Source organism: Pseudorca crassidens, chromosome 12 (assembly GCF_039906515.1).
Source record: "Pseudorca crassidens isolate mPseCra1 chromosome 12, mPseCra1.hap1, whole genome shotgun sequence".
Lineage (NCBI taxonomy): Eukaryota > Metazoa > Chordata > Mammalia > Artiodactyla > Delphinidae > Pseudorca > Pseudorca crassidens.
In genome coordinates, this window is record NC_090307.1 from 42,775,875 (window position 1) to 42,802,724 (window position 26,850).

Below are 26,850 nucleotides of genomic sequence, written 5' to 3' on the forward strand. Positions count from 1 at the left end.
ATTTTTATTAAGACTTTATTTTTTTAAGGGCACTTTTAGTTTCACAGCAAAATTAAAAGGAAGGTACAGAGATTTCCCAATTGTTCCCTGCCCCTACATATGCATAGCCTCCTCCATTATCAAAATCCCCTACCAGAGTGGTACCTTTGTTACGACGATGAATCTACACTGCCATATCATAATCACTCGAAGTCTATAAGAAGTCTATAATTTACTTTATGGTTCACCCTTGGTGTTATACATTCTATGGGTTTGGACAAATGTATAATGACATATGCTTATCATTATAATATCATACAGAGTATTTTCACTGCCCTAAAACTTGTCTGTGCTCTGCCTACTCGTCGTCCCCCACCCCAATCCCCAGACCACCTATATTTTTACTGTCTCCATACTTTTGCCTTTTCCTAAATGTCATATAGTTGGAATCATACAGTATGTAGCTTTTCAGATGGACTTCTTTTACTCAGGAATATGCATTTACGTTTCCTTCATCCCACAGTTTTTTCATCTCAGAAAATCATCTAGTTATTCAGGCCCGGAAGAAATATTTGACTTTTTCTCATAGACCTTATGTCCAGTCTGTAACAACCAGGGTTCTTGGCCTTCCCCAATCAATGAAATTGATAAAACGCCAGTCAAGAAACTCAGGCAAGGCTTTATTGGGGCTCCTGAGGCCGTAGGAGGGAGCGAAAACAAGTAACAGATTCCTTTGCTCGCTACCCAAGGCAGGGTGAGCTGGTACCTTATATGGGGTGAGGGTAGGACTGTGACCAGGGGTCCGGCCAGAGGGGTGGCTTAGGTGTTTTGCCCACCCTTTTGGTGGTGTTGAGTGCAGGGGGCATGCACAGTACCCTGCTTTTGCTCCCGACACCCAGTTTTTGCTCCCAGCTCTTCAGAAGTGGCAGTTGGGTTTTTTTTTTTTTGGTCTTTTTGTATTTTTTTGTCCATAATTTGCCCCAACTTCACATGCACACAGTTGTTTTTAGTCCCTTATACTTGTTTTGTATTTTGTTGCTCGAGGAGATGTTTGTTCAGGTGCAAGCACTGCAGCAAAGGGTCCCAGGTCCCAGCCTGTCTCACATCCATCAGCAAGTCATGTTGTCTTATATTCAAAATGTATTTGGAATTTAACCACTTTTCACTACCTCCATTACTCCAACTCTAGACCAAGCCACTATCATCTTTCACTTGAAACTTAAAATAGCCTTTTAATTGGTCTCTTTGCCTCCACTTTTGCCTTCTTTCTCCAACTCCCACCCCGCATCCCTAACCTAAAATCCATTCTCACACAATAGCCTGAGTGAGCCTTCAAAAATATAAATCACATCATATCAATCATCTGCCCCAAATTCTTTAATGGTTTCCTATCCCCTTAGAAAAATATCCAAATGCCTCACCATGGCTGTGAGGTTGTACCTGAACTTGCTCTTGGTCCTTGTTTCTCACTTATTTCCTTTTACTCTTTTATTTCTGTTCATTCTGCTCTGTTCACACAGGCTATCTTTTGGTTTCTTACAAAATTCAAGCATTTTCTTGTCTCAAGAACTCTTTCAAATATAGATCCCTGATAAATACTCTTTCCTCACAAATTAGATAATTTTGTTCCCACTTTTTATTCAAGTCCCTACTGTGCAAGGCTTTTCATAACTTCTTTATTTGAATAGTGCCTGCAGTTACTCTCCATCAAATTACTTACCCTTTAAAAAAAATTATCTATAAGTACCTGAGTGTGTGTGTGTGCATGCGTGCATGTATTTTTACAGTTTTGTTTACTTGTCTGATTTGGTGTCCTCCACTAGAACAAAATTTCCATGACTCAAATAGGACATTGTGAGATCAACTGTATCTATTTTCTTTACTGAGGAATTATAGGGTAGTTACTCAGAAGATATTTGATGAATGAATAAGTGAATGGATTATCAAAGATATTTTTTTCAATATTTGTATTTTAATTGCTTATATCATTATATTTTATGAAATCTTGCTAGTTAATATATTTTGTAATACATGTAATATATAATATAAATGTTTATTTCCTTCTTTATAAGATTGAAATCTGAGTAGCATGATAAAAAGTCATGAAATGATAGAGCTTAAAACAAAATCAAATTAATATTTACCACATTAGTATCACTACTTGACCTGTAAAACTGTGTTATGTTTGACATCTGTAAAAATTTGTTTTCAAAGCTAAACTTTTTATGGAGGCAACTTTATGATGTTCTGGGCCAGAAAAAGGATTAACATCTCACAAAACTTTCAAAGTCTCATTTGGTTCTCAACACAGGAGAATATTATGTCTTGCTGCATAATCTATTTTCACAACACACAAGAAGGTTTATTTCAGTGAATTGGGCCACCATTCTCCAGTTGGCTTAGTAGGTACTCAGGTCTGTCCTGGATGCAGACGAGCTTCCATGAAAGATGAAGACCCTGTCTTCAAGAAGCAAACTGGCTAATGAAACCATTTAATATTTCAAATGGGTACAATGACCATAATAAAACCTCAAACTCCTGGCTGTCCAATACATCATAAGTCTGGTTTAGAGAAGTAGTATTTATGGAGTGAATCTGAAGGATATGAATTCCATTTATTTTTCTGAGAGTTGTTCAGATTTTGCCTAAATGATCTATATTTTTTCCTGTGGATTAAACTGGACTATCAGAAGGGGTATCCTTGGGCCATATCATCTTGGCTTCCCACAGACCTTCTTTTATTTAGTTATATGCTTTGGTGCCACAATCTTAAATATTATTGAAAGGTAATACTACATATTGTTTTGTGGAATCTGATAATGCATATGTTGTAGGGATGTTAATAAGGTGACTGTCCATGCACCAGATCTGAGTGTCCAAAGCCCCCAATAAGATTATGTTCCAGGAAAAAAATTTTTTTCCCATGGAGATTCAGTCTGTTTTCTATGTCCGTACAATGAAAATCATATAAATGATAATGATTATTTTTTCACTGTGGCCAACAGGAAGCTCAGAGACAAATGTTAATTTCAACCATTAGGAGCCATGTAGAACCTTATGGCTTGCATGTTTGTGCTCTGTTCTCTCCTTTTCTCAATGTTTCTGTTTTTCTGTTCATGATTTTTTAAATACTTCTTATTATATGAACTCTGCCAAATTACTTGTGTAGTAAAGGAAGAAATAAGTAAAAAAAAAAATAGTTCTTAGATATTCCACATTTTCTTGGCTAGCCTCAATTTTAGATTTTATTATTATTTTCCATAAAGGTGATTCATTAAGTGTAAAGTCTAAAGCAACTTAATATATTAATACATAAGATTTTCATAATAACTAATTATTCAAAAATCAGAGCTATAGCTATCAGATTTGTCATTTGATTTAGGATTAATAAAATATAGTGACTATATCGATAAAAGGTTCTGAAAACATGTAGCAACAATTAGTTTTACCAGTCAAAAAAAGGAATTTAAATAGGAAAAAAATTATTTTTGAAGAAGGTATAAAGTAGATGCAACTTTTGTTTTTGGTTTATGTATTGTAACTTAATTAATATTAAGACGACACATTCCAACTCATGGCATTCTTAATTCTCTATAGTCAGAGGTTTATAGCTTTAAAAGCCCTGACCTAAAAGAAAGAGATATGTACTTATGGAGAATGTTACAACTATTGCTAGCAACTAACAAGTCAAGATTGATGCAGCAAACAATGTGACTGTCTCCATGGGCCAAAAGCAATAGTAGCTATGTTAACAGAAATGAAATTGCAAGCAGGCTGATAGTGGTAATCACACGGAATTGGACTGTCTGGAACCTCTTATTAGATTAGACCTTTCATTAGATTACTTGAAAGGAATTTGTAAATGTAGACTGCCTCCAATTTTTCTAAATCAACAAGTCAGTGAACCACCAATGCTTTAACATTTCCAGTGGACATCTAAGAGTAGGCCTTTTTTTCCCAGTTTAACTTTAGGGAACTAGAATCAAATTTTGAAGTCAATCCAGAGTCAGAGGCAATAACGGTATAATTAATTAAGGCAAAAATCAATACCAGTTTTAAGTAATTAACCAAGTCATCAAGTCATAAAATAGAATCCATGTTAGACATTATTTTATAGGAATTTTAGTGATTTGATGGCATGAGGATATTGAAAATAACCCTACATCAACTTATATTTGGCTTCTATTTCGTGGACATATGGATATCCCCACAACATCCTATTTGAAAGTGCAATTAACTGCTTGCTAGTTGTCGCCCAATATCTTTTATCCTTTCTTTCACAATAATAAAATTTATGTGGATGCATGGGTGGTCAACAGAAAATTCAGCTTTCCTTATAGTCAAGTGTGATCAACTGAGTCCTACTAATGTGATGTGGGCATAAGTGATGTGTGCCACTCTGAATCTTGCCCTTAAAATAACTGTGGTTCTCCAATCCACTTCTTCCTCTTCCAAGTTGGGAGATGGTCAGAACATCTTTAGCCCACAGGTGGACACCACATGTAGAGGATGGCAAAAATGCTTACAAGCCCAACACAGCTTAGCTACCACTAGACTGTTACATGAAGAAGAGAAGTAAACTTCTTATTTGGTTCAAACTCTGCACTGTGGGGTCTCTTTGTTATAGTGCCTAAGTCTATTCTCTAATCTGGAAAGTTTGGTATAAGTACTTAACATAGAAAGAATACAGAGCATTAGAATATATTACTAGAATATGCTATATTCACATAAGGTAACAATAAATTTTAAGTTCAAATTACACTTACACATTTTAATAGAATGGAAAAAATAGTTATATAATAGGTGAAAATATTTAGGACATAGAAATATGTAAAAATGCTTTGAAAAAATGTCCAGAAGGAAATATGCCAAAACAATACCTGGTTTATCTCTGGGTAAGATAGAATTTAGATGCTTTTACCTCTACATCTTTACCACTTTAAAAAATCTGCTTTCGGAAAAACGGAGCTGGAGGAATCAGGCTCACAGATTTCAAACTATACTGCAAAGCTACAGTAATCAAGACAGTATGGTACTGGCACAAAAACAGAAATATAGATCAATGGAACAGGATAGAAAGCCCAGAGATAAACCCACACACGTATGGTCACCTTATCTTTGATAAAGGAGGCAAGAACATACAATAGAGAAAAGACAGCCTTTTCAATAAGTGGTGCTGGGAAAACTGGACAGCTACATGTAAAAATGAAATTAGAACACTCCCTAACACCATACACAAAAATAAACTCAAAATCAATCAAAGACCTAAATGTAAGGCCAGACACTATAAAACTCTTAGAGGAAAACATAGGCAGAACACTCTATGACATAAATCACAGCAAGATCCTTTCTGATCCACCTCCTAGAGAAATGGAAAGAAAAACAAAAATAAACCAATGGGACCTAATGAAACTTAAAAGCTTTTGCACAGCAAAGGAAACCATAAAGAAGACGAAAAGACAACCCTCAGAATGGGAGAAAATATTTGCAAATGAAAAAACTGACAAAGGATTAATCTCCGAAATTTACAAGCAGTTCATGCAGCTCAATATCAAAAAAACAAACAACCCAATCCAAAAATGGGCAGAAGACCTAAATAGACATTTCTCCAAAGAAGATATACAGACTGCCAACAAACACATGAAAGGATGCTCAACATCACTAATCATTAGAGAAATGCAAATCAAAACTACAATGAGAGGGCTCCCCTGGTGGCGCAGTGGTTGAGAGTCCACCTGCCGATGCAGGGGACACGGGTTTGTGCCCCAGTCCGGGAGGATCCCACATGCCGCGGAGCAGCTGGGCCTGTGAGCCATGGCCGCTGAGCCTGGGCGTCCGGAGCCTGTGCTCCGCAACGGGAGAGGCCGCAATGGTGAGAGGCCTGCATACCGCAAAAAAAAAAAAAAAAAAAAAAAAACCTACAATGAGGTATCACCTCACACCAGTCAGAATGGCCATTGTCAAACAATCTACAAACAATAAATGCTGGAGAGGGTGTGGAGAAAAGGGAACTCTCTTGCACTGTTGGTGTGAATGTAAATTGATACAGTCACTATGCAGAACAGTATGGAGGTTCCTTAAAAAACTAAAAATAGAACTACCATATGACCCAGCAATCCCATTACCGGGCATATACCTTGAGAAAACCATAATTCAAAAGGAGTCGTGTACCACAATGTTCACTGCAGCTCTATTTACACTAGCCAGGACATGGAAGCAACCTAAGTGTCCATCAACAGATGAATGGATAAAGAAGATGTGGCACATATATACAATGGAATTTTACTCAGCCATAAAATGAAACGAAATTGAGTTATTTGTAGTGAGGTGCATGGACCTAGGCTCTGTCATACAGAGTGAAGTAAGTCAGAAAGAGAAAAACAAATACCGTATGCTAACACTTATATATGGAATCTAAAAAAAAAAAAAAGGTTCTGATGAACCTAGGGGCAGGACAGGAATAAAGATGCAGATATAAAGAATCGACCTGAGGACACGGGGAGTGGGAAGGGTAAGCTGGGAAGAAGTGAGAGAGTGGCATGGACATATATACACTACCAAATGTAAAACAGATAGCTAGTGGGAAGCAGCCACATAGCACAGGGAGATCAGCTCGGTGCTTTGTGACCACCTAGAGGGGTGGGATAGGGAGGGTGGGAGGGAGATGCAAGAGGGAGGAGATATAGGCATATATGTATACGTATAGCTGATTCACTTTGTTATAAAGCAGAAACTAACACACCATTGTAAAGCAATTATACTCCAATTAAGATGCTAAAACAAAAACAAAACAAAACCAAAAATAAAGAAAAAAATCTGCTTTCCAATTTACAAAAAGGAACATTTATCATTTGGTATAATATTATTTGTTAAGAATTTCTAAGACTTGTGCATTTCAATGACTCCTACGCACAAACGTTTCTTTCATCAACCCTGTATGAGTAGAAGAAAAAGCACTTGCAGTGCAACTCCCACCCACATCTCAGTGGTATGAACTTGTTAACTTTCTAAGTTAAATCAACCAAAGCAGCTACTTCTAAACTTACTTTTGAATATCTTAGGATGTATCAGTAAATTAAAACATCTACACTGTGATCAGGAACAATCCCATAGTAACCCACACATAACTAAGGTTTCGTGCAGTTCAGATAACTTGTAGATTTCTATCTAAGTAAAGTCTGGCAATCAAGGATGCAACTGAGAATAATTCCTTTCAGTGTCTTAAGGAAAGAATGCCATATAACATTATGTTTTAATTGGTTTAAACCCCATGTAATATAGTATAGCTGCCATTCTGATGGAGGGCAGTTACTTCTCCAGATCTCCCAAACACCACTTCCCTCTGTACCCAGCCAAAACTCTCCTCGAAACACCAAACCCTCTTCTCTTTCATTCACTTCTTTCTTTCCACTTGTGTTCTTGCTTCTCATTCTTAAGTAAAAACTGGATGGTTTTAACGCAAGTTGCTCATCTTCTGCATCATAAGTCCTATCTATCTCATCTCTTTCCCTTACTTCTACATCACAAAATCCCAAGAAACAAGCTTGCAGTGATAGAAAATTCTTTCCAGGTATTAATGCTGTGAGTGATTTTTATTTTTTCTCTGGTCCTAACCTCATTCAATCTCAGGTATTAAGTACCTTCATCATTCAGTGTTAGCCCTACCAAATTCTCTTTTCCCGGTGCTATGCACTGACTAATCAACATAAATTCATAGAAAAAGCCCTTCGCCCTCTATAACAGCTGTTCAGTTGAAAGCAGTTACAGCATGTATTGAGAATGATTCTGGAGTTGCATCCTTTGGCACAACAGGGTCATGAGACGGCGTGAGTGCTGTCTGTCATGGTCAAAGGCAAGGACACTGGTCAAATAGTTCCCATTACTGATCTAGAGATAACTTTTGTTGTGGTTATAAATATTACCAAATAAAAATATTCCCATGTAATAATGAGTTTTAGGTACATATCTTCTTCAAACTTACTTTTGCTTCGTGAAAATCAACAAATTTCTCTCAAATCCAAGTCTTTACTATAAGCATATCCTCTGTATGTACTCTTATACATACAGCTTAAAGTTAGAAAACAGTTTCCTATATAAGTTCCTATTGTATAATAAAGCATATCTATTACCAAATTTAGGGTTCTTTTTCAATTGCATATGAGAAGTATGTACTACCCATTTACTGAACTAAATAAATTAAAAACCCATATGCCAATTTATCCTCTTCTCTGTGTTATAACAATATTTCTAATGCTTGTATAAGAGCGTTCAAATATATCTGAGCTAAAGTGTTCTCTTTGGTTGTAAATGATATGGGAGGGGAAAAAAGAAAGAGGATATGGGTGCCTTTGTTGCATTTCAGTTACAGAGACAATGTAAGTCAGCCAGCTGCTTTTATAATAGGAGAGTGACATGAATAAATGAGAAAAATGCAGGGACAATAAAAGAAAGATATTCTCTCCTTTGCTCCCTTGAAGTTAAACTCTGTTCTATGAACTATCAGAACAACTTGCTAATCACCAACTACACCTGCCTAAATCCATATGACTATTAGGGCAAAACAACGTCCTTTTAAATTTTTGCAACGCTGGTTTTTAAACTCCTTCAGGTAAGAGGCTTAGAGAAATTCATACATCATACTAATATGACTCAACTAAAAATATGAATATCTGACATATTCTTAAAGTAATGGTGCCTATTTGTAATTTTCTATTAACTAACTTACTCTTTCTTGCTAACATGACAATCTACAGAGAGAAAATTTGTAATGCTGAAAATAAAAATCTGAATATCGTATCACAAGAAAAGACAGTATTTATGAATATCACATAAAACCACTCAAAATCATTTTTAAGAAAAAGGAGAACTCTATGAAAACTTTATTATATTGACATATTGGAACGCAACGTTTATTGAAAATGTAAGACATCACGTGAAAAAAACCCTAAGAAGTACATATACAATATCATACCCCTTACAAAGCAAGTTATAATTCTCAGAAATTTACCTCAGTGCATTTAAATTCTGAAATCTTAGGCATTTCAAACGTGATTAATGTGTTAAAATAAGAAAGAATGGCAATAATACAACACACAGAGGAAAGGCCTGCAGTAAAATTAATGATAACCTGGAACTATAGTTCCAGATGAATTCAGTACATAGCTGAGATCCAATAAAGGGGGTGGCATTGTAAAATGAAGAAAAAGTGTGCTAAAGTGTTTTATGTAGAGGGAGAGAGGAAGGTAGATTAATTCTAGACTTTGATGAAAGATTAGAATTTTTAAAATGTTGTAAAATTTTGAGTAATTATTAGAAGATTATAAATAGATACATAACTCCAGAATCATTAAAGGGAAAAATAAGAATAAAGATAAATTGTTGAATTTTTCTAAAGTAGGAGAGAGGCAAAAAGAAGCAACAAGAAAGTATGATAAATACGAAAAATAATTGCAAGGCATGGATCCAAATTATTAACCATCATCATAAGTACAAAAAACTAAACAAGTTATCTGCACTTCTGGGTAAGTACCTCTCAGTTGTCTACAAGAGCTATACTCAGCAAAATAGCAAATAGTTGAAAACAAAGGCTAGTCAAAGGTTAACCAAGTGAGTGCTAACAAAAGGAAAACAGTTTTGGTGATCTAAATATAAAATCAGATAAAATTAAAGGGAAAGAGAATTAGAGTAAACAGATGCTCTTTCCATCTAATTTTGTTTCATTGAAAAGCAAGGAGAAATGGCGGAACCATAAATGGGATGGTTGATCTTAATACAAATACTCTTCTTTCAACAACTGACAGGTCAAGTAGAAGGAAAAATAATTAAGAGGGTGTCCATATATTCTGGTTTGTCTGATTCTGGTTTGTCTGATTCTTCCTAAGTAAGTATTAATAGCATTCCCTCTACCCCTCACATGTGTTCCGACTTTCATATAAATTATTATTAATTAAGGATAGAGTGGACTTTAATAATACAACTAATAAACCTATTCCTGTCATCCTCTCTCTTTTTCTTGATTATGTCACCACCATGTTGTTCCTTCTATGTATATCCCATTTCTCTTAGAGTCTTGTATGAAGGACTCCTGTTCCTCATTCAGTTCATAGCTTCACTTGCCCCTCCTCAGAGTATTTATCTAAAGTAGCCACTGCCATTACTTGCCCCCACCACATTTCCCTATTGCATTTCCCTTATTACACTAATCGTCATCTGATATTATGCAGTTGTGTATGTGATTACTTCTTCAGCCTCACCTCCTCCTTCTAGAATGTGAGCTCTAGCAGAGTGGGAGCCTGGATCCCTTTGTTTTATGCTCTATTTTAAGTGTCTGGTGCCCAAACGTTCTCAGTTAAAAAAAAAATGTAAACATTTTTGCTGTTGAGATTAACCGTCATGGGAACAGAATATATTCAAACTTATGGAATATGATTAAAGAAGTATCCAAGGTGAAAACTTCAGTGATGAAGTTGAAAACCAGACAAAAATCTATACCTAGAAATTTATAAATACAGATCGTTTTCAATGTGAGGTTCACAGAGGGACAAATACTCCCAAATGAAATAACTCTCTATGTGAAATAATAGGAACATTTTCCTTATAGGAACAAATACTCCCAAATGAAATAAAATGATTCAAGTCACTGAAAAAGATAGTCTAGCATGACAGTTGTTTCAAGCACAGATGAAGAACAGTAAGGAAAATAACCACATAATACAAATTATGCACATAACTATAAGAACCTTAAATATAAAGTGCATGAAGGTCAATTATGTATTAGGAGAGCAAACATACTGGTGAAGCAAGCTTTTGCCAGAAATACCAAAATAGTACAGTTAACACAGTATATACATTAGTAGATTGGAGTAGCATTAATAAATTAAAAGGAAACCTCTCTGTGGTAATAATGGTAATAATTTTTCAGCTGTTGAGAAAGTATTTAATAAGAAAATTACACCAATTCTTGATATAAACTCTCCGTAACCTGTGAATAGAAGAAATTTCCTGTGAAAAGGTCTATCTATGAGAAATCAATAGTAAACACTGTATTTGAAACTGAGTTCCCCAAGATTGAGTTCCTCTGCAGAGTTTATGATTTACCTCTCTATCCAAAATGTTATTCTCTTTCTTGTTCCTCATCTGTTCCCCTCAGGATTGAGAAGTAACAAAGAAAAGGGGAGAACTGTAACTGAGCAGGACCCTACAGGGCCTTCCCCTGACCGACACCCCAATTTCCTCTACCTGCCTCTTGTTTGTAGAAAAACTTTAGCCTCTGGGCCTTCGCCAAGTTCCAAAGAGTAAATTTAATCAGAGAAGTGACAAAATGCAGAAACAAAGGAAAACAGTTGAAGAAGACAAAATAATAACGGTTTAGCCATTAAACAAAGTCAAGGACCTTTAGTTCCTCCTCAAGGGCTATAGATAATATTCCTTTGAGCTGTTTCATAGATACTAAAATTCCCACCATGTGGAGGAAGTTAACTGTATGCTGACCACAAGCATGTAGACCCCAGACTGGTTGGAACCAGAAGGTTGATGATGTTGACTCTCAATTACCTCACCACCAACCAATCAGAAGAATGTCCATGAGCTGATCACATACCCCACAACTATCTCCCTCACTCTGTCTCTAAAAACCTTTCCCTGAAAGCCATAGGGAGTTTGGTTCTTTTGAGCATTAGCCATCCCGACTCCTTGTTTGCACCTTCAATAAATACTGCTGCACTTTTCTTCACCACCACCCGGTTTCAGTAGATTTGGCTTTACTGGGTACAGGTGAGTGGATCCAAGTTTGGTTTGGTAACATACTTATTTAATGAAACATTAGAAACATTCCAAGGTAATCAAGAAAATGTAAAAGATGCCCATTACTCTCTCTACTATTCAACATTAAAGTGGAAATTCTGTCCAAGACAACTAGAAAAGCATAGGAAATATTTTAAAATATGCTTCATTGCAGATAATATGGTTGACAAAAAATCCAAGATAAGCTACCATAAAACAATTAGAACTAATAAGAAAGTAAGATCAGTATTTAAAAAATCAATAGCTTTACACCAGAAATAACCAGTCAAGATGAAAAGTAAATTAATCCCTTCAGTAGTACAAGGCATATATAAAATACTTATAAACAAACCAAACATGAAAAGTTAAGGACTTCTTTTGACAGAAATAAAAGAAGACCAGAATAGTATATGGAGATGGACATACAATTTTTCTAGTTATCATACTGGTAAGATATCAGTACATCCACTTTTATTTTTGAATTTGATACATTATGAATTAAAAACCCATCATGGAATTTGAGAAGATAATTTTCTAGATTATCTGAAGGATAAAACAGACTAGAATAATCTCAATTGTTTTGAAAAAGCACTTCCTATTTACAGAGAGGAATTACCCCACCAGATATCAGTACTGATGTACTATAAAGATACAGTGATTAAGGTAGTGTAGTCCTGGTTAAAAATAGACAAATACATTCATGGAATGGAAGAGAGTTGAAAAAGAAATCCATATACATATAGAAATTTAGTTTCTAGAAAAGTAGTAGCATTTCAGATCAGTTAAAGGATGGACTGTTGTTAGCTCTGTGTTGGGACAACTCATATTCATTAAGACACTACAACATAATGGTTTATCATGTGTCAGCAGCCTCAGCATCTCCTGGCAACTTGTTAGATATGCAAATTCTCAAGCCTCTCCCCAGACCTACTGAATCAGACACTCTGGGGTGGGGCCCCCCAGTGTGTGTTTTAATAAAGTGTCCAAGGGATTGTGATTCTTGCTCAAGTTTGGGAACAACTATTTTTCATATATGCTGGGTCCTAAGTTCCATCTCTCTTTTTGATGTGGAATGAGAACAAAGAGCATGCAATCATGGGAAGTTATTAGGATAATCCTTCATCCTAACAAAACACTGTGAGAATTAAGAGCAACTTGTAGAATCCTTAAATATCCACTGTGGAGTGAATTCTGACTACTTGAATCACTATGCAGTCAGCCTGCTTGAGTTCAAATTTGTTTCTCACTGATTTTCATGACCCTAAATAGCAAATTAATAAGCTGTGTTTCAATTTCCTCATATGTTATTGATAAGAAAATAGCAGTATCTTGCATAAATGTTGGGAGGATTAAATTTGGTAATTCATTTAAAATACTTAGCCCAATGCCTGATGTGTGGTAAATATCCTATACATGTTTACCAGTATTATTTAGACAATATTTACCTCACACATAAATGAATCCATATAGTCTAAATACCTAAACTTAAATCGATATAAGCACCATAAAATAATACATAATTTTATGATTACAGTCTTAGGTAGGGAGGACCTTCCTTAAAGGTCCAGAATCCATAAACCCAGAATCCATAAAGGAAAAGATAGAAAAATTTGCTCATTTATAATTTAAATTTCTCTACCGTGAGAGACACTAAAGAAAAGAAATAAATGCTACAGAGAAAAATAATTCAATAGAATAAGAGGAATATCCATAAAAAGGAAATACAAACAGCCAAAAAGAAAAGATGTTAATATCACTAGTAGTGAATGCAATTTAAAATGAGTTACCACTTTTTACAGATAAGATTGGTAAAATGTTTTTAAAAATCAGTTATGTGCACTGATGGTCCAGAAGCAAGAACATGGCACACTCATCTCTTAATGTATGTGTACTTGGGAAAACCATTTTATTTTATTTTATTTTTTTAACATCCTTATTGGAGCATAATTGCTTTACAATGGTGTGTTAGTTTCTGCTTTATAACAAAGTGAATCAGTTATACATATACATACATCCCCATATCTCTTCCCTCTTGCATCTCCCGCCAACCCTCCCTATCCCACCCCTCTAGGTGGTCTCAAAGCACCGAGCTGATCTCCCTGTGCTATGCAGCTGCTTCCCACTAGCTATCTATTTTACATTTGGTAGTGTATATAAGTCCCTGCCACCCTCTCACTTCGTCCCAGCTTACCCTTCCCAATCCCTGTGTCCTCAAGTCCATTCTCTACATCTGCATCTTTATTCCTGTCCTGCCCCTAGGTTCTTCAGAACCTTTTATTTTTGTTTTTTTTAGATTCCATATTTAAGTGTTAGCATATGGTATTTATTTTTCTCTTTCTGACTTACTTCACTCTGTATGACAGTCTCTAGGTCCCAACCTAAGTGTCCATCAACAGATGAATGGATAAAGAAGACGCGGCACATATACACAATGGAATATTACTCAGCCATAAAAAGAAACGAAATTGAGTTATTTGTAGTGAGGTGCATGGACCTAGAGTCTGTCATACAGAGTGAAGTTAGAAAGATCCATATATTTGGGTATGAAAAAAAATGGCAAGAATAAATGAAACAAAGAAATATACATTTCACAGCCTTTTTATGTTAGAAAACTATGTATGTGTTTCTAAATTCTTAGAAGCAGAAAGAAATATCCCAAACTGTTATTTTTATGAAAAATAGAAGAATTGTTAGAAGAGTGAAGGAAGATGATTTCACTCTATAAACTTCTGAATTTTAAAGTTTTATCATGAGAATGCCTTCGTGTGCTATTTGTGTAATTAAAACACAGAATTCTGGTATTTAGTGGGCAGGAGTCAAGGATGCTTGATATCCTGCCCATGTGCGTGGGAGATTGTCTCACAACTGAGAATTGTCCTGACCTTTCATTCTCTCAATCACATTATTTTAAACCTTTCATGGCTTTATAATGGTAAAACTAATTTACTCAGCAAAAATATTATTTTAAAGTATTATTTTGAGCGACCAGCACATAGGCCTCAACAATATAAAACAGTAGTTTAAGACACAGGTAGGGTAGCTGTGTTCAAACCCCAACTCCATCTCTCTAGTTGCATGACCTATGTACTAAACATCCTTGTACCTCAGTTTTCTCACCTGTGAAATGGGTATCGCTGTGAAGATGAAATGATTTAACATGTGTAAAGCACTTAAAACAGTATCTGGCACACAGTAAACACTACGTAAATGTTAGTACTTATTGTTAATGCTGAAGGCATACACCTGCAGAAACTTCTACTTTATTCTTCCATTAAGAAAAAATTTTTTTCCCTTTCCCACAAAATGTCTGTCTTGGCCCAACCATTCTCAGTATGCCTTTCTCAATCCTATATTACTACACATTTTCCTTTCCCTATTCTCTTTTGCTTATAAATGATAGTATTTTAGTCCATTCAGTTGTAGTTCAAAAACTTTTCATTGTTTACCTTGGTTTTCAAAGGGAACCTATGTAAAGGCTGGAAGATACATTCCCTCCCTTTTTTGTTTTCTTTTAATCATCAAATATTTTTGATCTTCTAACACGTTAGACATGGAAGACACAAGAGCTCAAAAGACTAATCAGATTCCTGTCTGCTTAGATGGCCCAAATGCCAAAACACAACTAAAATAAACATGCAGCTCATGAAAAGTTCTTCAAACCAAATAAAAATTTTGTGCTAATCTGAAGAAAAGTAGCGAGTCTCTTCACTTCTCCAGTGGTCCTCAGAGCAGGGGGTGCTCCTCTTAACTGTGTGGTAAGCAAAGGTCAAGGACGCCTGATGTCCTGCAATACACTTGACTCACTTCTTCGTAAGAAGAGTTGCTCCGAGTCTTGCGAGACCTTTAAGTGTCCCTTGGGAAAGTCACATAAGTGAAACCCCGTTTACTATTTTCTGAGCCTATAACCTAACACACAGACACACACACACACATAAAGTAGCTTTTATATAGTTACTATAGAAATTAGAGAAGGCTGTACTTTTTTGGGAAACTGACCAAATCTTGTTTACCATTCTGAAAGATCACATCACCAACAGCAATGCTATTAGCACTACGTGAGTCATCAATACAATCTGTCTGTATCAACACAGGTGAATCACAATTGTACTTGTTGTCACATCTACAGTGAGCCTTTGACCAGGTGGAAGCATCTTAATATTTCATTGTTTTTTATATAGTGAGGTCTGAGCACTTACATGTTGAAATGCATATCATTTTATTCTAAATTATTTTCCTTTAATTTCTCGCTTATTTAACTTAGAGAATATATTGATATTTTGTTTCAGTTGTGTGTAAATAAGGTCGTATTATCTATAAATTTTATTTCAGAAGAGTATCAGGCATGACCAAATACTTGTTTTAAAGAGAGTGTAGCGTTTGACAGGCTTAGGAATTAGAGTTGCTCAAATCAGAGATCAGACCAGCCACTTAACTGAAAAAATATGAGGAATGGGGTTCAGTGGGGTTAGTTTTGCCTGACTCCAGAGAAACAAAGAATGATTAATTTAAAGCTAGAACAAATTCAGTTACCTGATGCAACCTCTTCATTTAAAACATGAAGAAACTAAGAACCAAGGGATATGACAAATATCAACTGCTAGTTAATGGTTGGACATGGGTCAAAACCAGTGACAGGTCTTTGAGTCATCTTTTTAGAATACCACACTGTCTTCAGTAACTGAGAAAGGAAATTAGGGTAGGTGATACAGTGAAAACAGAAAGGGACTGGGTAAGCAATTAATTCCAAAGCTAGCAGTTCTTTTGGTGATTGATTTGGTAACCAGTAATATTTAATCCTTAGTCCTTGTTTGCTTGTAGCCAAGAGGAAAGTGATGAAATAAGTTTTGGAATAAAAGGATATAGGAATAAAATGGAAGAGTCAATTCTGTAAACGCTGACATATAAAACCATACAAATTATTTTGCCGCAGTTGACGTGAGGGTCAACTGCTATTATTTTCACTTTCCGTTTTAATTATGGATTGTTAGTTACTGAAATATGTCTTAGGAGAGTCTTCGCCTATTGGATCCTTTAGATGACAGTAAAGGCCAGCTTTTTGCATAATACCTAACATGAAACATTTGTTGCTTATAAAGGTTAAAATCTGAAGGGTATTAAGGAAAACCTCGGTCAAAGCACCTCTCATTGGACAAAGCTGAACTTCCACTTCCTCAAACGTGACAGCAAGAATGCAAATTTTGGTAGGCTGGGGAGGAAGGAGAAAAGAGAGTTTCGACATGGCTGATTTGATCATTGTATCCCCAATGCCAACACCAATATCTCAACCTAAGAGGCACTCAATATTCACAAAGGCAAGGGATGGAAGGGAGGTGGGAGGAAGGAAATGAATTAACCCTTTCTTGACCCTCTTCTAATATTCAAATACCTTTAGAGGGATAATATATATTCTTCCCCAGCTCTTCTGTTTGAATATATTTAACAGATCTTATTGTCTTGGCTATAATGACAAGAAAAGTAGTGAACGAATGTATCCTCCTCTTAGTTTTCTTCTTTACCAAGGGCATAAATTGTTGTAACACAACAATACCTTTTATTTGAAGCCTTTCTCCAGAATAAAAATATTTTTTTCAAGCACTATTTAATTAATTCTCCAATGGAGCGTATGGTTTTGTTTGTTTGTTTGTTTGTTTTGCGGTACGCGGGCCTCTCACTGTTGTGGCCTCTCCCGTTGCGGAGCAACAGGCTCCGGACGCGCAGGCTCAGCGGCCATAGCTCACGGGCACAGCCGCTCCGCGGCATGTGGAATCTTTCCCGGACCGGGGCACGAACCCGTGTCCCCTGCATCGGCAGGCGGACTCTCAACCACTGCGCCACCAGGGAAGCCCGAGTGTATGTTTTTGAAGTCCTTTCTGTTCCCACTCTGAGCTAAGGAAACTGAGTTTCAAATGGTTAAGTTCTCAGAAGACTGATAACCAAGCAAATCTTTATTCTTTTTAAAATTCATTCATTTCTCAAAGCCATTTAAATTGCTCCTGCGGAATCCAAACAAAAATGTCTCACCAAATTTAAGAAACACAGAAACGCTAAAGTTCTGGCTTTTTTTTTAGAACCGTCAACAGATTTTCATCTGTTACCGTAAAGTGCCTCAACCAAGATCTTTTAATATCATGTCCAGAACAGTCAGATATTTACATATTGAACAGATATTTTGTTTCTTTATGGTTTAGGCTTTAACCAGATACATTTTCAGATTTCTCTTTCTCTCTCACTTTCTGTTTTTTTTTTCTCTCTTGAGAAAAAGACTGAATTTTCAGAAAATATATGCCATAAATGAGTCACTAAATTACAACACATAAACTCAAGTCTTTGAAGATCTTCCTGCAGAGAGGTGTACTGAAAGGTTGTTTTAACCGTGCTTTACCTCCCAGTTACACACATTTGAGTGAGAGCTACTAACTAGACTTAGCAGAGGTTAATTGCTGATACTTAATCACTGTGGAAGACAGCAGATATAGGGACCATTACACTTGGCAGGACTTATCATCTCCCACTGTGTGCATTTAGCTCAATGAGACTGTGAGTCTATTATCAAAAGCCAGATTTGGGGAGAACAAAAACCTATCATTTTGCTCATCTCCCCAAATCTTCTACATTATTTCACCAACAAAAGTGACCTTCCTTCCTGCATTATGGTATTATAAAGTGGTAAAGAGCTCAACCCCTTGGGTTAGTCTGTGTGGATTTTAATCTTGGCTCTAATACTTAGCCAGTGCATGAACTTGGTTAAATAATATAACTTCTGCTGGCCTCCATTTCCTCACCTGTAAAAGGTGGGTAATACTAATACTCAATTTATTGAATTATTTCAGGATTAAATGAGTTTATACATGTATAAAATACTTAGTTTAAATTCTGTTGTTTATCTTTGACTTCACTTTCTGTAAGTGACAGAGACAATACTGTAGTAGCTGTTGATGCGGTAACACTCAGATTCCCCATATCCAAAAGGAAGTCATCATCTCCCTCTCCATGTGTGACCCTGAAACCTGCTCCTTCCATCCTCTTCCCTAGCCAGCTAATGGTATAGTCAGTTCCTTGTTACACAAGCTAGAAAACTGAAAGAAACATCTTCATTCCCTCTACATCTTCTCCTTTAATCTTAAACTCAAGAAGTCACCAAATCTTGTCCAAATTGAATCCTCGATATCCTGCTTCAGTCCCTTCCCTTGTCCTCCCAGGAGAGCTACAAACCCTCTCCCTTGTCCAGTTACTCTCTATGTCTCCGTCTTCCAATCCATCCAATGCCTGGTCACCAAATCTGTCTACCTAAAACACAACCCTGACTACATGGTTTCTAATTTTTAAAATGTGTTCATTCCATGAATGCATATATAGTGATAATCATTTGCCTCCTATTGTACTAGTGAGATGCTAACAATACAGAAACAGACAGATCGGACTCACAGAGGGCTTACAGCCTAGCAGGGCAATAGAGAAGTGAGTAGGCAAATCTGACTCACTATGCTACACACTCTTTTTGTTGGTATGCATAAGGTTCTATGACATTAGGGAAGGGGCAGTAACATGGACTAGGGAGAGGGGCATAAAAACAAAGGCTTCCTTTTTAATTTAATTTTATCTTTTTTTTTTCTTGCCATGCCTCGCGGCTTGTGGGATCTTGTTTCCCTGACCAGGGACAGAACCCAGGCCCTGGCCACTGAGTCCTAACCACTGGACCTCCAGGGAATTCCCAAGGCTTCAAGGTGTTAATTGCTAAAAAATAAAAACCTTCAATTGTTTCCTGTCGCATATGGTGGATTCCAAATTCCATAGCGGCAATCTGGCATTCAAACCCTCCATAAAGCCGCCTGAGCTGAGCTTTCTAGCATCTTCCCGTGCTCTACAATCCAGTCAACTTGTCTTCTTACGGTTCCTCAAAGGACCCCAAGCACCAGCACCTTTTTCTTCTCTGCTTATTTAGTTGTCTCAGCCTAGCATGGCCTTCTGTTCCTTTATCATTTTTCGAGAAATGGCTTCAATGATACCCCCTCATCGGGAAACTCTGCTAAAATGCCCTAGTCAGAATTAATCTCTCCTTTTCCTCCATCACATCACTCCTTGCTTCCACTGACCAGTTACCCAGTTGGCTCTGTTTGACAGTAACGTCTGCATGCGTCTTTTCCTTCCACTGGCCTGTGCGCTAATAGAAGGCGGGTGCCATGTCTCATTCATCTTTGAGCTCCCCAGAGGGGCTCTTACAATAACCGACACCTAGGAGTTGCTCAGTAAATGCTTGTTGAATTAAATTAAATTAAATCGTTGAGAAAGCATTTTTATTCTTTGTGATCTTCGGGCACTTTCCCTGAAAGGCCCTCTAGTCAAAGGATTTAACCTTCTGGCTGAAGATTTTCATGTTTTTTTCAACTCTGAGGGAGAGGATTTTTAACAGGAATGGGAAAAAAAACCTTCCATGTGGCTATTTAAAACTAATAAAAACAAAGTATTATCTTATTTTGTTCCAGGGCTTCTCAGATGCTTTTTAAAAACTGTTGAAACTCACAGTCAGAAATGGTTCAGAATTCTTACCTGATTGGACAGAGAACACTGAATGAATTTTAGATTCATTAAAAAATCTGAACTGAAACTGAGGTACTCAAACTGCTCTGTACTGTCTGACTACAGTCTTAATCATTAAGCGTTTTGTGTCTGCATTTGCATAGTTGAATAATTTACATAGATTATAGCCCAAAGAATAAAGCGATAGCAAAAAAAAAAAAAAGAGCAGAAAGTTATAACCTGGATAATGGGTGTGCAAATGAAAGGCGGAGGAGAGTAAAATGCTTTTGTTATCATTTACTTATAGCATAGTTGTAAATTTTCAAAGGAAAAAATAGCTTATTTAATCATGTCTTCATAACACTAATACAATAGGAAGTCCCAGCAGAGTTATGAGTATTTCTGAGAGAGATGAGGAAACAAAGCCTGGCTTAAAGTCACACAGACAGCTGGGGAGAGCCAGACTGGAATCCTTACCTCCTGACCATCAGTCCTCTGCTGGTTTTACTAGTGTAAGCTCCTGATGCCTCCAAAGGATCATGAATTACACTCGGAGTGGAAACACACAAATTCTAGGCTGAGGTGGAGACGTCTAGCCAAATTGTGTTTCTCATGTGTCCTTCAATTTTAATCTCAATACCATGTTCCCATTCAGATTCATCTCTTGACCTAAGTGTATAATCGCCTGTACTTTATGTCAGTGGCTTTCCAGAAGCTGATATAATTTTAAAGCATTAGAAAAACAAATTGCACAAGTTCCAGCTGCTATATGATTGTACAGAAATGTTCAACTGGACATTTGAAACATGCTGTAACTGTTTTGGGAGGGGAGGTGGGGGGAGAACAGGGAAGGAGACCAGGGGCTGCTGATATACTAAGAGGAAGCATTCCCTGCTGATTCCTTGGTAATGGTGACAAAGAACTTTTGTTCTATACTCTGACCGTCAGCTGGACTTCTAGAAGCAGAGTGGTCAAGAGTGACAGTGCTGGATTGGATAGCCTGGGTTTGAATTTTGGTTCTACTATTTAGTGACTTCCAAAAATCTTCTCTATCAGAAAAAATGGGATAAAGATAGTTATCTTCTTTATAGCATTGCTACTTAGGTTAAATGACATAATGTATGTAAAAGTGCTTAGGAAAGATTTGATACTTAATAAATCCCCAGTAATTTAGCTATTATTAATAGTATTGGTGGTACAGAATTATTCAGGATGCTTTTCCATGTATGATAATACAATAAAAAGCAGAGATGGGGGTTAAGTGGATATGGAGATAGGGCAACTGAAGAAAAGGAAGGGTATTGGTGGGAAGAGACTAAAGGTGATACTGGAGACAGATTTCCAAGTGATGAGCATGACACAGTTTCATCAGGATTTCATTTTTCTTGAAGGAGAAAGACACCTAGATTGATGAAGCATGAACATAAGAGGACCAAGAGTAAATGGCTCATTTAAAACTTAATGTTTTTATTAGTGTCATCATTCTTTAAAGTTCCAAATTAGGATAAATTAGCCTTGATGATGTTCACATCCTCATTCTGAGCATCAGGCTTTGACTGGCCATTGTGGGAATTTGCTCTGCCCTGGAAGAGAGTGGGCCGGCCCACCAGGTCACTCTCCACCTTCCATGATCAAGAGTCCCAAACGCTACGTCAACAAGTATTTTCTCAAGGATAAAGTAGCTTAGAGGGATCTACCCGTCTCTTGCCTTCATTTATAACCTCACAGAGTGAAAGGAACATGTTATCATATCTATCTTTTCAGAGAATCCAGGAAAGCCCTCATAATTACATTTATTAAAAATATTTTGTGACTCAGCGTCTCTTAATAGCTACCAAAACTTTGGTTGAGAGAAACTACTGAAGAAGGTACTTTCTGAAGCACATTCTCACATTCCATTTTTCTAAATACTCCTGGTTATACTCCGGAATAAACCAGCCTTTCAGATAATCATGAATTGATACTGTATCATACTGGTGACTTTTAAAGTTGTTTTCATTAAAGTGCAATTTGGCAAATAACACCAGCGTATATTAAGAGACAGTCCAAGAAAAAAAAAAACCTATAAAACATGTAACTGTATGAAAACAGTTGAAGGTCTTGTTCTTTACAGGACACAATGACCACTTTGTGACTGTCCATGGGGAAAATGTCTCTACCATTTCCTAGTCAGCAGCAGTCAGCCTTCTGCTAAGCAACTGATTTGTTTTTCTGTCATGGACACTGTAAATTGTATAATTCATCATGTATACCCCTTTGCACGGGATGCTGGAGCGTATGAGCCAAATTTTTGTCTAATCTCTAAAAAAATATATAAAACCTTTAGGTATATTTTTGTGTTCTTTGGCTTTATTTCACTTTTCTACCATTATATTCTCTTTGCCCTATACTTCTCATCATTAAAAATTTATTTTACCTTGTCATATTGTTTGCTGAATTCAGTCATATGCTACCATGTAACGAATCATGAATGAATAAGTGAATCAGTACTTCTGATGATGAAGTTATACCATGCTATTTAACAGGACGAAGGACAGAGGGCATATCAATCTATATACCTATACAGAGTTCAAAAAGTCAGATACCAAGGATTCTAGAAGCAGGCAATCACTAGTATGAGTTTAGCTGCTCAAACATGTTGGATGTAATATCTCTCAGATTCTTAAAGTCTTTCTCTCATGGTGGCGTGAAGGCTGCTGCAACTCCACTCATTCAGCTGTTGATCCCAACAGGAGGAAAGGGATGGGAGCAGAGGCAGTGCCAGCGGACAACCACCTGCATCTCAGTGGTTAGAACTGTGTCACATTGTCCCCATACTTACAAGGGAGACTAGAAAAGACAATCTATAAACTTTACAACCGATAATGTAGGGACAGGCAAGTGAGTAGGGTTCGGATTAGGTACTGGGTGTGACGACATGAATTCTGCCACAGCCATGAACCAAGGAAACACAGCAATTCATTAAAATGACCCTAAGCTTTCAACCCTCAGTTCAAATTTGAGCCATATTCTCTAACTTCTCAAGAAAAATACAGACTCACGTTTAAAATACAGAAGCACTTACCCAATGGGTAGTGTGTGTAAGGGGTACAACAGATCCTGAGGATAGAAAGGCATTTTTTTCTAGACAATTTACTAGGCCCTGCAACCCAAAGACTGATCTCATTATGCAACGTGGCACCAATGCATTAGTTCTGGGTGGTGCTTTTCTTTTAGAAAGTAGTTAACCTAAAACTCTTCAGCTACCCAGAGTGTAAATCATCATTTACTTAGCTTTATTTAAATCAGAAAAAATATATGAATATATTTGGTGCTTCTGAACGTGAAATTAACAAGGCACTATCTCGATGACTTTTGTTGTTACGATGACTTCCATGTTCTGCTTTGTAGCCACACCCTGTTGTATGAGCTGATAAGACTAACCCATGACTGCTTCTCTGCTCAGAGTAGGCATTACCAGCTGGATGGACAATTCTAGAATTTTTAAAGGAACAAATTCCAAGCTATGAAGTTAATGCTCTTCTTTGGTTCCAAATAACTTTCATGGTTAATTCTAATAGATCTGGCAGAAGTTTCCTCGGTTCAGTCAATTGTCTAATTTCAAGGTCTTGTCTAACGCATAATGGTTGTAGAGGAAATCCAGGTTTCAAGGGCATGCTTTCATTACAACCATATATTAGAAATAAATGGGTTTCTAAGACAGAAGTATGGAGGCTCTAATTCATTAAATGAGGAAATAAAAATAGAATTAAATAATAAATCAATCCCAGTAGCAGGTATAGTCACATCTTTGTGTACTCCAGAGGCTGAGAACACTCATCTTGCAAATCCCCTGCTTAAAGCCTAGGCATAAGAGGAGCACTTTCACTGGACAATAGGGGTCTAAGCAACGTCACTTCAAGAAGGAATTCACAAAGAATTTCCCCAAATAGGTGACAAACAGGTAATTTGTTGAGCTTGACAGAGTCTCAAGCAAAACTTGGGTTTTTGTTTAACTGCAGTATCTGGACTTATGTATCATGGTTTAGTGGTCTAAGTCACAGTTTAACAACTGAAAATTGGGTGTTCCAATCTCTGTCTTACCAATGATTTTCTCTGACCTTTGATTAGGCACTTGACTCTACAGAAATATTTTTCCAGGTTTTTATTTTTGTTTTGTAGAATAAAAATAACTTTTAAAAATGATAGGTCAAATTTGCAAGTCACAAAACTGGAGAAACTAAACGAAGAACAATGTGTCTTCACTCAAAATGTAGATTTTGTTTTTGCCACTTAAATGATTTCGCCTTTTTTTGCAGGAAGCACAGGGCCTTGAACAAAAACAAAATGAAACATTGTCTTGTTTCACTGAGGTTTCTGTCTGTATTGAGAATGTCTACTATTAAAATGCCATTCTTTATAACTGTTGGCAGCATCTGGTGAACCACTAAAAATACACTTTTGTACAGGACTAAGGGAAGATAAGAAATCTATTTCTTGATGAGTAGACAATTCCCCTTGGTTTGTGGGAAATGCTACTTGAAATAAAAGGGTTTGACTAAATGACCTTTTGAGTTCCTGTCTAATCAGTCTTACTGCTGCTCTCCTTCCGCAGAAAGAACTTAACTACTAGATTCAAGTATGGCAACGTGCACGCGCGCACACACACACACACACACACACACACACACAAACACACCACATTTCACGTATGCATATATCTATGTGTACTTACATGGGAGGAGTCACAGAAAGGGTAGGTGTAGAGAGAGGAGAGAGGAAAAAAAGTTATGGCCAAATGTTTAAAAAGTGATAAGCCTGAGAAAAGTAGTGGGAAAAGCAAGCAGAGCCTGCCATTAAATCCTGCCTGAGATTTTAGAGTCTGTTCCTTGTTAGTGAACGAACAGATCACCCCAGTGCCCCTTGTGGATGGAAACCATATACACGTGCAAGATAATGTTCCAACTTTAAATTTAAAAAGTAGACCAAGGGGGCTTCCCTGGTGGCGCAGTGGTTGAGAGTCCGCCTGCCGATGCAGGGGACACGGGTTCGTGCCCCGGTCCGGGAAGATCCCACATGCCGCGGAGCGGCTGGGCCCGTGAGCCATGGCCGCTGAGCTCCGCAACAGGAGAGGCCACAACAGTGAGAGGCCCGCATACCGCAAAAAAAAAAAAACAAAAAAAACAGTAGACCAAGGAACAGAAACTGCCTCTATAGAAGTGGCTTCTCTTCTCTTGCTCATTAAGAAAAGCATCAACATTTTAAGAATGGGCAAAAATACCAATTGTGCATCCTTAAACAAGTAGAAGGTCAGCTTCTTATGCTGGGGACAGTCAAATACTGCTTTCATGGGACTGAATCAACTCTATGAAGTACAGTTCCACAAAACTATAATTTTATATATTCCTATTATTAGCATTAATATATTTCTGTGATGATTTAAATCTAGAGTTATAGCAGTTTTATTTTATTGGTTAATTCTAATAATTATAGTAAATATTTTTAAAATAAGTGCCAGGCACTGCTCTCAGTATTTTACATTCAGCACACATATACTCACCACAACCCTATGATGTAGGTACCATTATTATTCCCATTTTCAGAGGGGAAAATTTCTAAGCAAAATTTCCCAAGAGCACACGACCCATTAAGGGTTAGATGCTGGGATGTGAGTTCAGTCAATGTGGGTCAAGAGTCCCTGGTAAGAGTGCTTTATATTCAATGTATTTTCAACCAATCTAAAGAGTAAGAAGACAAAAGACAAAAGCTATTAAATCACAACTCTTCCTCTTTAAGTCCCCCACTACTTTTGTGTGAAACAAAATTTTATGAAGATTTGCTAATCTCTCAAGACTCTAACAGTAAAGCCCAGTGAATAATGGATCTTTGGTTTTTAACCAGAATATGTGGGGTCATGTTCTTTTATCATATATCACCAACCACTCCTTTCTACTAGCAAACATTCTGCTACAGAGCATGGCTCAGTGTGCCAAAGGAACACTGAGTTCAAGGATGTACCAACCATCATAGTCCTACAACCCTAGTAACCTACAAAAATGAGCACCAGGCCAGACCACAGGGGAACTGAGCCTAGCTTCAACTTTGTGATGTGGAGATGATATTAACCTATTCTCAGGAATGATGAATGCATGAATGAGAAAACAGATGCACTGATAACTTAAAATTCTTGGTAGCACCTTAGCTAGTCCATCTATTGCTTTTTCTGTTTTCATTATGTCCAAATATAATTCCATGGGAATTCTTAGAAATCTCATTCTTTTCTGTTTCCACTAAAACCTACTGGCTCTTCCTCAATCAATAAAACTGTGTTGAGGAATTCTTTCTTTCTAGTTCCTCCACTGTGTATCAGAGGAGTGGTTTTCTTTGAATAGTGGAAAGGCCCACTATAGAACAATGTGATTGCTGAATTGGCTCTCTTTTAACAAAAGATCTGAAGGATGAAGAACCTCTGGTCTCACAATGCTTTTTTAAAACTTATATACCAAAAGTCTAAATACTCCCTCAAACAGGGACAGATCACATTCAGAATAGTCTAAGGTAGGTACTGATAAACTCCAGGAATCAGACAGAAGG

General features: G+C 36.9%; 1 protein-coding gene across 27 annotated transcripts in view; it reads right to left on the reverse strand.

Moving 5' to 3' along the window:
• DTNA (dystrobrevin alpha) overlaps window positions 1-26,850 on the reverse strand; it is a 391,558-nt gene that overhangs the window by 334,722 nt on the left and 29,986 nt on the right. The gene's annotated exons all lie outside the window — the stretch shown is intronic.